The 12,128-nt window shown below is 47.2% G+C and overlaps 1 protein-coding gene across 1 annotated transcript in view; it reads left to right on the top strand.

Moving 5' to 3' along the window:
* The first annotated feature begins 1,081 nt into the window (after positions 1–1,081).
* The window catches only part of LOC144106766 (uncharacterized), a 130,485-nt gene continuing 119,438 nt past the window's right edge, over positions 1,082–12,128 (top strand). The window contains exon 1 of the mRNA XM_077639613.1: positions 1,082–1,092. The gene's annotated coding sequence lies outside the window, so the exon portion shown is untranslated. The remainder of the gene's footprint in view (positions 1,093–12,128) is intronic.

Here is a 12,128-nt window from a genome sequence, read left to right as displayed (position 1 = left end):
TCGCTTCAAGCACACAGCGCGTAGTGCAATTCCTAAGCGTATTTTTTGTTTAATATTGTGCACTCTAGGATAACCTGTATTTCCTTTAACCTATCGGCCACTGCTTCTTGAATATCGCAAAAAGAACCACTGATTCTATTTCCTGACAATTTCATAAGGCACAAGATGCCTTTGCCTTAACTTTTTCTCCCGTTGTGATTTTATACACAAGCTTACGTGGCCGTGTAGATCCGCAACAAAACCTTTTTGTGTGTTATTGTTCTTTTGGATGACTCATGAATACCGTCTTACTTCCATTTCAGCAACAACTACAACAAAAAGTAAGAACCGTTGTGAACTAACAGCTACTGTGAGTTTGCCAATTCTAAATGTGACTTGCCCTAGCTATCCGCGCCAAAGCCTTACCTTCGCCGTGTAGGGGTTGTGACCAGTACAACGATTCGAAGATGCCGCTTCAAGCTTGGGTGCTTTGACAAACCGACTCGTCCTTCCGCTCCTTTCATCTACCGAACCCGGCAACCATATGAGAATGAACCCGTGTGTTTCAGTGAGGTCTGCTCCCCGTTTTTAACAGATGACATCTGTTCAAGAGACACGTACTTTGAAACACGTAAAAAAGTTTTTTTTTATGGCAGCAGAGAAGACAGTAAACGCAAGCCTGCATGGTATTAAACTATGCGCTTTTCTGATGTGTAGGCGAACCACGTGATTATTCCGACTTGTGAAAGGTCAGCCCGTTTACATGCTCACAGTACGTTTATTGCAATTCTTTACTTCAATCACACAGTGCATACTGCAATTCCTAAGTGTATTTTTTGTGTAATATTGAGCACTCTAGTATAACCTGGCTTTCCTTTAAGCAATAAGGCACAGCTTCTTGAATATCGCCAAAAGAACTATTGATTCAATTTTCCTACAATATCATAAGACACCAGATGCCTTTCCTTTAATTTTTTTCTCCCATTGTTACTTTATGCACAAGCTTACGTGGCCGTGTAGGTCCGCAACAAAACCTTTTTGTGTGTTATTTTTCTTTTGGATGAATCAATCTATACCATCTTACTTCCATTTCAGCAACAGCTACAACAAAAAGTAAGAAGCGCTCTGAACTAACTGCTGCTATGAGTTTGCTAATTTTAAACGTGACTTGCAATAGCTATCCGCGCCAAAGCCTTTCCTTCAGTTGTGGCTTGTGTCGGAAACTCATAAAATGCTTGAGTTTGTGTTTTGTGTTGGCTGACACTCGATTAGTTATTTATTCCACCTTAACATTCCTCTCAGCTACTACGACCACCAAACGTAAGCACTGCTATGCATTTACCGTCACTATTGTTTCCGTATTTATGTCTACTGTAGCTTAAAGACCACACGAAGTAAAGTCCTATTATCGCCTCTAAATATCTTTAAGAGGAATGAGAATGGAACCTCGTTCTTTACTACTTTACTATGGAGTACTAATCAATACTACCGTGATTCTTGTTGTAGCGACTACAACAACAAAAAGTAAGCACCGCTTTGCACTAACGAGCGCAAGTACATCGCTATATTGTGAAAGCAGCCTCGACGGTCGTGGTGAAGGCAGCTGTAACAAACAACTAGTTTGGCTTAAAATTGTTTTGCAAAAAAAAGGAAAATTCAATCTTTCGCCTTTCGTGAAGGAACTTTGGGTACACTGACGAATGCTACCGCCATTTTGTTTTCAGCAACTACAAGAAAAAGTAAGAACTGCTGGGAAGTAACCTACAAATTTTTCGCTATAAATGAGCATGGATGGGGGCTGGGCTACGGTGAACCGAAGAGGGGGTTAAACAACGCTGTTGTCCGTCGTAAAATTGGTCGCAATATAAAATGGAGCATCATGAGTCATTATTGAATATGCAGCTCTGATCTTCTTACCTGAGCAACATTATTCCATTTTCAGAAACTACGACAACAACACGTAAGGATGGATCAGCAGGAACCGCGGCAAATATTTCGCTACTTTCAGATATCATTTGGGTGGCAAAGTCAGCAGTACTACAGCTCATTTTATGTGTTCAAATCTATGAAGAATCATTTCTGTTTCGGAAACCGTACCAAAATTCTGATATTTTTTATTCCAAGAAATGCTAATGATTTATCAAATGTATAAAAAAGTCGTATTTGTTCATACAGTAATTTTTATTTGGCCAATAAAACTAAATTCTGCCGGCTAAACTAAGAAATGGCGGGGGAAAAGCTGTAATTGCGTTAAGCTGGACACAGAGTGCCATAAAAGGCACGACGAGCAGGACGTGTCATAAGCAGAAAATCACCTTAGTCTTACGGCGGGCGTGGCTCATCAAATTTCGATACTGAATTAGAAATTTTTCGTTAGTTAGACGGCCATGCCACCATATTCTGCGTTAAATAAAACAGGTTAGTTATCTACGTTCACGTACGTTAGATTTCACGATCTATGACCACGGAAAGATAGATACCGTTGTGCATTTACTTGTACTACTGCTTTATAATTGGTGAACGCGGTTTCAAAAGCAGTGCACTAATAATGGTGGGCCATAGGCATAATGAGGGCAAATATTGCCGTTAACAATGGTTCTACTCTTGCACTTGGGGAAATTACAACTTTTCCTAGCCTTGTCGTGACGTTCACTTTAAGGAACAGCCTTTGTTCAGTCAATCTGACGAACGGCACTGGCTATTGAAATTTAAATTGAATATGTGCGTCCAACATAATTCTTTGGCGTTTCAGATTTAATACACCATCCTTTCCGGCTAAGCTAGCGAGTAGGGTTTCGAATCTAAAGAACTAGCGTTGACAACGTAATCAACTGGAGTTTCTAACCTAATACACCAACAGCCCGCCGACTTTTCTAATTGCATTTCCATTGCAAGATAAGCAGCCTTTAGATGCACAATGTGTTTCAACTTACTATCATTTTGTTCCACTTATTTTGCATTATCCAGCGTTTTAATGCAATTATAAGCAATCAATAGACATTGGTAAAACGAAGCAGACAAAATACCGCAAGAAAAAATTTCATTTCACAGCGCGTGGCGACATGCAGGTTGCCGGGAGCCATGCTGGGGAAAGAGCTTGGGGCGGGTTCTCAGCCAGTGGCTAGGGCTGCGCGGGGAGGGGGTGTGTGTAGCAGCTCTTTGGAGGTTACTGACGCCGCGCGGGAAAGAGCTGAAAACAGGTGGTGCTAAGGCAGGGGAAGGGGCGACGTGTAGGGGTTTTCACCAGCACAACGATTCGAAGCTGCCGCCTCAAGCTTGAATGCTTGGACAAACCGACTCTTCCTTTCGCCCCTTTCATCTACCGAACCCGGCAACCATATGAGAGTGAACCCGTGTGTTTCAGTGAGGTCTGCTCCCCGTTTTTAACAGATGACATCTGTTCAAGAGAAGCGTACTTTCTAACCCGTAAAAAAGTTTTTTTTTATGGCAGCAGAGAAGGCAGTAAACGCTAGCCTGCATGCTATTAGACGATGCGGTCTTCTGACGTGTAGGCGAACCACGCGATTATTCCGACTTGTGAAAGGTCAGCCTACATTTTATGCTGTAGGTAAGCACAAGGAAAAAAATGGCTGAACTGAGCAACAGTCAGTTGAACAATTGTCGTGAGCCGGCGAATGCTTTTCCGTGACGCTTCCTACGTTCTTGCATCAGCGTGGTCCTCCAAGCAAGAATCTCGTCCGAGATCGCTTTTCCGTATGTTGAAAGTTCACCCTGCACGCGCACTCGCCGGAGCCGCTTTCGCTGCAGGGAAGTCTTCGTCCCCAGCCGTTTCTCGGTCTGGCTGCGTCGCAGATAGGCTTCCGACTCAACGGCGAGCTCAACGGCATCCCGTCGACGGCGAGCCTCGCGAAGTCGAGAGCGACAAGCGTCCATTTCATTTATTTTACACTGACTCGAAGATTAGAAAAGCTCTAATGGTCCGGCCTCCCTCTCTTTGTCATTTGCTTATCTTTGTCTTGAGAAGTGTAATGAAAGGGTGAGGAAAGGGCGAAGGCAGCTGAGACATCCACGCCCGTTTGTTCTTCGATTTCTTGTTTGGTAGAGAGAGAGAGATAGAGAGAGAGCCAACTTTATATTAATATAAAGTAACTACGTGGGTGGTTAACCCAGGTCCGCTGAACCGTTGGCAAATGCTGCCCTGCAGGCCTTTGCGATCAGCTGGCGCTGGAGGGAGAGCTCTGTGTGAGCTAGCTTTGCCTCCCACTCCTCATGGCTGAGTTCCTTTAAGCCGTATGCTTTACGTTGCTCGGGGGAGTTCCAAACCTTGTGGAGGATGTCTGAAATCTCTCCGCAGGCCGGGCATGTCTTTGTTGAGTAATGCGTGGACCAAATCATATTGTGTCGAGCTGGGTTTTTCAATGTGTGGGATTGCATGTTTCGCCATATAGTTAGCGGGTTCCTTACGATTGAGGTCTTTGTGTGGGGCTGCGTATTTTCTGCTGGTCTATGATTTTGTGTAACCAGAGCCAATAAGATCGGCACACGTGGCCCATGGCCTTCGTGGCTCCAGTGCCGAGACACGTGAGGCTTCGCTGTGCGTGCTTGGACTCCACACCTTTGTTTCTCTCTAGCCAACAGCGTCCCTTCACTTCTTCCCCTTCTTTTCTTATTCTTGATTCTTGGGTCACCCTTCTTGGTTTCAAGATTTTCTTTCTTCTCCTATCTGACATTATTGTTTAAATGACATCTTACAATATATGTGATGGCAATAGCGCGTCTGCATTTTCTCCTCTACCTCTTCCCTCCTTTCTGCCATCGCCGCAAGTCACCTATCTTTCCTGGCCGCTTCGATCGGTAACCTTGGGCGGGCTTCATCCACGCGACGGCTGGTGATGTGTTCTGTATATCGGCGGATGCCGTTGAAAAGGGAAATGACGGGCTTGCAGCTCTTGGCCCAGGAGGTTCCTTCACTGGAGCACACTCTGTTGTGTACATCCGGGCACCAAGTGCTAAATCTGCATCTCCGACCAATATCCTCCACCTATCACCCATACTTGTCCTCTATCCCGATACTCCGCCTACATCTGCTCTCCAGGAACCTTCACCCATCCGGAATGAAAAAGCGATGGCGAAAACGAATTCAAAGCCGGAACGGGAAGGCATTCATTGTACCAGCGAAATGTAGAATCAATACTTCTAAAAAAATTTGCTGCGTGATTTCGTATGATCGCCTGTGCATTTTCTCAGAAATTAATTCTGGAGCCGTTTATTACTTCATTTGTCATTGATATCTTCACGTAACCTGTTATTCCTGAACCCTTCGGTCATGATCATAATCATCGGATCATGAAGGCTTATATATTTCACTGAATATTTTTACATGCTCACAATACGTTTATTGCAATTCATTACTTCAAACACACTGCACTTACTTCAACTTCTTAAGAGTCTGTTTTCTTTCATATTGAGCACTCTAGGGTAACCTGACTTAGCTTGAAGCAATAGGGTACTGCTTGTTTAATATCGGAAAACGAATCGCTGATTAAAATTCCTGACAGTTTCATAAGGTACCAAAAGCCTTTCCCTTCATTTTTTTTCATCGTGCCTTTATACACAACCTTACATGGCCACGTACTACCTCGATGGAAAGAAACGCGAACAACCCGGCGCCAACACGCTCCGCTGTTTCATTGTCTTGTCACCGCGCTTTTACTTCTATGATATCAATTGAAAAGACCCTAGACTCGTTCATGATACACTCTAAGATGATTCTAACGTCTTTTTCGTACCGCCCAGGTTAAAGCGTGATGAAAATAAATTCCAACAGCGGGTTGTGTTGGTGTCGGGTTCGCGTTTCTTTCCATCGAGGCAGTACGTCCGCAACAAAGACCTTTTCGTGTGTTATTATTATTTTGGATTATTCATCAATAAATTCTTTCTCCCATTTCAGCAACAACTACAACAAAAAGTAAGAACAGCTGGGAACTAACTGCTAATGTTAAGTTGCCAATTATGAACGCGATTTGGCCTATGCGGGCCAAAGCCCTGACTTCAGTTGTGTGATCTGTAGGGAGTTATGAAAATCTTGCGGTCGTGTTATGTGTTGACAGACACTTGAGTAGTGATTTATGCAGCCCTAATATTCGTTCCAGCTACTACAACAAAACGTAAGAACTGCTATGCATTTACCGCAATTTTTATTTTCCTATTTATAATAGCGATGTGAACTATCACTCCGAAAATGCACGAAACTAAAGTCATAGCTTTTTTTTTAAATATCTTTTCAAGAAAGACGGTGACATCTCGTTATGTACCGTTTTATTCTGGAGTATTAATTAGTACTATAGTGATTTGCGTTATAGCGACCACGACAACGAAAATTAAGTACTACTATTAAAATGTGGAGGTCGCTCAGGAAGGCGACCGCGGCCACATTTATTGAGCGCTGATACTGTAGAAGCTTGGGAAACTTGGTGTGACATTGTTTTTTCAGCACCGCAGGCGACAATAGACGAGGCAAGTGCACAGACAAGGCGCTGAACTTACAACTGGTTTTTATTGTGGCGATTTCCACTAATGTACAGTGGCAACAAATCTCAAATGAAAAAGACAGATACACAAAATACAGATTGGCGATAATGACAATTCCTGAGCACAGGTATACAGTGGCACAAGACCAGCTGCGCACGTTTTTCTATTCTCATCAAGAAAACACAGTTATTTATCAGACAGAGCTATCGAGGCAACGCTTACGCATTCATCTTTGAATCTATGGATTTCATGGGCTTCAATGATTTCAGGAGCGATTTTTGTTTGATTATCTAACAGCACTCGGAACTGACTGAAAATAGGACAACATGGTGCTTTCTTGTTCTTTTTTCTTTCCTGTGTGCGGTCTCTGCCATGAATGCCAAGGTGACGGGATGCGGTGCCGCTCACGTTACTGTTGTGTTCCAGCAGCCGGTCGTTGACGCAACGACCAGTTTGTCCCGTGTAGTGCTTGCCACAAGGAAGAAAAAATAAAGTGTGTGGTTTTTCCTTATCTACCCCGCAATTCACATAATCTCAAAAGAGCGAGCGCTCGTGTCGATGTAAACGTTGTTTTTTCCCCGCCCGATAAGCCCTCCAAACTCTGCCACATTGTAAACAGCAGCAATTCAAGGATGGTAGGCTGCGATTAGAAACACCAAAAAGGCTCTGTCCCATGTACCAACAATGTTGTGTACAGGTTTCCGCTGTCATGTGGCAAGCACTACACGGGACAAACTGGTCGTTCCCTCAACGACCGGCTGCGGGAACACAACAGTAACGTGAACGGCACCGCATCCCGTCACCTTGGCATTCATTGCAGAGACTGCACAGAGGAAAGAAAAAAGAGCAAGAAAGCGCTGTGTTATCCTGTTTTCAGTCAGTGCCGGTTGCTGTCAGATAATAGAACAAAACTCACTCGTGAAATCATTGAAGCCCATGAAATCCATAGATTCAAAGAAAAATGCGTAGGCGTTGCCTCAATAGCTCTGTCTGATAAAGAACTACGTTTCCTTGATGAGAATAGAAAAACGTGCGCAGCTGGTCTTGTGACACTGTAGACCTGTGCTCAGGAATTGTCATTATCGGCAATCTGTATTTTGTGTATCTGCCTTTTTCATTTGAGATTGGTTGCCACTGTATTTAAGTAGTGGAAATCGCCTCCATAAAAACCATTTGTAAGTCCAGCGCCGTGTCTGTGCACTTGTGGCGTTCTTTGTCCCTTGCGCGGCTGAAAAAACAACAACATTTACTGAGAGCAGCCGGAGAGGAGGGCAGCAGCAGCGTCCGGCCCAGGCCAAGGTCCCGGGAGTTCTCACCAGCGCGTGCTGGGGACACTTCGTGCTTTTCGGCATCACGCGCACTGCCCGCACCGCGGGGCGCTACAGCCACCCCCCCTCCCACCCTCCCCCCTCTTCCCCTAGACGAGAGAGAGGAACCTCCAGGTGAATCTTCCTCTGAAGTGAGTTTGGACCGTCCAACCTCCTCGCGCTGGCGTTTCGCATGAGCTCCGAGGATTACGGCTACCACCCGCGGAATAGCCCTCGACCGGCTGCTGAAACCTTTACTAACGCCTTCAGGACCTCGTCCGGACCACGAGGACGACCGGTGTTTGCGTGCAAGTGCTCGTGTGCCTATTTTTCGGCGCATTTTGCGTCGACCACGTTTTTTCTGCCGCTAGGCCTAATAGGCCTAGCACGAGTACGGCCGCTTGGCGGTAACCACTCCCGACGACCTCGGCTCCCCGGAGGGAGCTGACACGCCTGCAACATGGAAGTCACCGTCGAGGGTGAACCGATCACAGAACATGATTTGAACGACGGACCATGGATTTCCATGGCACTCAAGAACCAGCAACGATTCCGCCGGCGCGGCGTCGACAAAGAAGACGGACGCTCGGCGCCGGGCCGAGCCGCCATCGGGACGCCCGGCGTTTGGGACGAGGCCGCCGCCATTACTGGCGCCCAAGGCTACGCGAAGAAAGGCAAGCCCCTTGACTCTACCCATAGGAAGCCTAGGCCTCCCCATAGAAGAAGAAGACCCCCGATCCCGAGGCTACCGGCAGAGCATTACAAAATTGTAATCAGACCGCAGTCTCCCCTTGACCTTCCCACCCATGGCGGAGCGCTACTGCTCGAAGCGTTTCGTCAAGCCGCCAAGATTACCGACGACAACACCCTTACCGAAGATATTCTTCAGAAACACCCAGTAAACCACACCTTCACGATAAGCACGCCCAACGAGAAACGTGCGAACGCTTACCTCAACCTGCAAGCGTTCGTCATGGGGGAAAAGCAGTACCCCATCAAAGCTTACGCGCCTTCCCCGGATCTCTCGGTAAAAGGCCTCATCCACAACGAGTATTGTGGCGAAACGGACGCGCAGCTTGTTCATAACTACAACACCTACAACCCCGACTGGACTATCCTATCAACAAGACGGTATGGGAGAACAAATCATATAATCGTTACGGTAGCCGGAACGGAGCTGCCCCGGCTACTCCGATACCCCGGCACAAGACATAAAGTGGTCCTCTTTCTCAACCGAGTAGAGGCCTGCTTCAACTGCCGCAAAACAGGGCACCGACAAGACGTCTGCCCACAAACAAAACGAACCCGCTGCGTCAGGTGCGGAGAAGAGCACCCCCACCACATGAGGGACAACCACCAACCTGCGTCCCCGTTTGCATCGTCTGCACGGGGGCGCACATAACCGGGAGCACCAGCTGCAAGTTCAAATTCGTCAAGCAGCAATCCACCCAGAAACCCGACCTGGCCAGGAACGCCGACCAAAACGCCGGGCAGAGCGACACCTTCGGACGCCAATCGAGGGACAGAACCCGACAAAAAGAGACGCTGACCCTAGGCGACGAGAGGGAGGAGTCCTTCCCGCCGCTGCCACGAAGTAAAAGCAAGCCTGCTACACGACGCAGCCAGTCGCAAGACCTTCGACAGGACCTACCATCGTCCAGCCGGAAGCGGGACCCCAAGAACCCCTGGACAAAGCCAGAAGAAAATGCTCTCAAGTGGCAGGAAGATCCGGAGAAGCAGGCACTTCGCAATCAGGTGAGGGAGCAAGCCATTTTAATAGAACGCATGCAGTCCCAGATCAGTGAGCTAGGCAGTAAACTCGCGAGCCTCACGCAAAACCAACGCCGCATTGAAAGCGCGACAACCGCTAATAACAGGTCTCAATCCCTCCCTCCTTCCGAAGGTGCGGGTATGGACATAGTACAACCGAATGCTCAAAAATGACAGGCCCCCAAAAAAACCAGCAAGTGGCCCAGAATCCCAAGAAGCGAATTGAAACAGACGCGGCGTCCCAACCGACGTCAACTTTCGCTGTTAAAGCCAAGCTAGCTCTCCAGCAGAATGAGAGCGTCAACAAACTGGAAGCCCGAGCAGATAGGTTAGACGCGACATGCACAGATATCGCCAAGAACCTACAACAGACCAGAGAAGAAATGATGGACGCCATCAAGGCATTACAAGCCCAAGTGAGCGCAATAGCGAGCGTCGTTACGCAGCTGACAGTGCCCCAACATGGCAGCTGTAATTAAGATATCATCATCTGGCAATGAAACTGTAGAGGTTTTCGAGGCAAAAAGTCCAATCTGCAGCTTTATATTCAAAACTTAGAAGTCAAACCGGACATTATTACGATCCAAGAACCGATGGAACCCGTTAGTTTACCAGGATACAAAACCATATCACAAAAAAGCATACCTCACAAAGCAGCAATGACAGCCACGCTTGTGGGTAACCAACTCACGGCCATTCAACATGAATTCGACGATTCTCAAGCAGACTACACGCTCACCGAAATTATTCCCGCCAGAAAGAGGCAGGGGAGCCTATACGTTCTTAACCTATACAGCTCCCCAAAAGATCAATCCAGAGAAATCCCGGCATTACTAGAGTCCACCACGAAATTAGCCAAGAATTGAAAGCTAGTGATTACGGCCGACTTCAACGCGCCACACGTAGAGTGGGGATACCAGAAGTCAAGCAAGAAAGGCAACATCCTCTGGAACAAAATCCAAGGATTAGGACTCTCGCTACTAAACGATCCTAGCACAGCGACCAGAACTGGCAACAGCGTTAGCCGACACACCACCCCGGACCTCACGCTAGCCAGGAATGTGCAGAACCCCGCCTGGCGAAACACAGGCACGGATCTAAACAGCGACCACTACATCCTGGCCATTACCCTTCGCACCGAGATTCGGAAGAAGGGCTGGAAGGTAACGAAATTTACAGACTGGGAAAAATTTCGGAAAGAACGGGATCAAACGGCCCCGACTGAAATCGAAGACATCCAAGATTGGGTTAAATCAATATGTAAGGATGTAGAGTCGCACACAAGCGAAATAACAACAGACGCCGCACAATCTAACCTCGATTCAAGATTGGCACACATGTGGGAGGCAAAAAATAGTCTTATGAAGAGGTGGAAGAGACAGCGACTCAACAAAAGGCTACGAAGTCGAATCGCCCAACTCGAAAGAGAAATTGAACAATATGCGATAGAACTTACTCGGCAACAATGGTATCAAACCTGTGACAGTCTGAACGGACAACTGGGTAGTAAGAGGGCGTGGCACCTGCTCCGCCACCTTCTCGACTCCACACAGTCCAAGTCGGCTGCGCAAGGACAGCTCGCTAAAGTCACCCATAACACCCCGGGGACGAACACTACTTCTTGGACCTCCTCAGGGACCAATACCTAAATACCGCATACGACGGAGAAACGAGCCCACAGTATTCGGGACAACCAAATCCGCAGCTGGACGAGCCGTTCAGTGATGCAGAAGTCTGGGCAGCGCTGGGCCAGCTTAGGACAACCTCAGCGGCAGGACCAGATCTGATTACGAATAAGGTCCTCCGTAACCTGGACCTGAAATCTGTCACTGCAGTCACAGATTACTTCAACGTATGCTGAGAGATAGGAATCATTCCCAGCAGCTGGAAACATGCCCGAGTGACATTTATTCCAAAACCCAACAAGAAACTCAACGTGGACAACCTAAGACCCATTTCCCTCACATCCTGTCTTGGGAAACTCATGGAGCACGTGGTTCTGAACAGACTACGGGACTACACCGAAGACCACAACCTCATGCCACACTCCATGGTGGGCTTCAGAAGAGGACTCTCCACCCAAGACGTCATGCTCCAACTATCACGTGACATACTTGACCCCTCCATTAAGAACACAAGAGCAATATTGAGCCTCGATCTCAAAAAGGCATTCGACAACGTGTCACACAATACCATTCTGAAACACCTAGCCGACCTCAACCCAGGCGAACGGGCGTACAATTATGTTAAAGCCTTCCTAGAAAATAGAACGGTGGAGATCACCGTTGGACCACTGAAATCCACCCCAATCAGGCTCGGAAACAGAGGGACACCACAAGGAGCAGTCTTGTCGCCCTTCCTCTTTAATCTGGCTTTAATCAAGCTTCCAGACAGGCTCAACGCAATTCAAAACATCCATCACACTCTGTACGCAGACGACATAACTATCTGGACGAACCGCGGCTCCGATGGACAAATTGAAGAAGCTCTCCAAGCAGCGGCTGAAACGGTTGAGTTGGAGGCAAGGAGAGCCGGCCTCGAGTGTTCCCAACCAAAATCAGAACTCCTAATCGTACGGCG

Source organism: Amblyomma americanum, chromosome 10 (assembly GCF_052857255.1).
Source record: "Amblyomma americanum isolate KBUSLIRL-KWMA chromosome 10, ASM5285725v1, whole genome shotgun sequence".
In the NCBI taxonomy this organism is placed as follows: Eukaryota; Metazoa; Arthropoda; class Arachnida; order Ixodida; family Ixodidae; genus Amblyomma; species Amblyomma americanum.
Note: the sequence above shows the minus strand (reverse complement) of the source record. Positions and strands in the feature narration are given on the sequence as shown.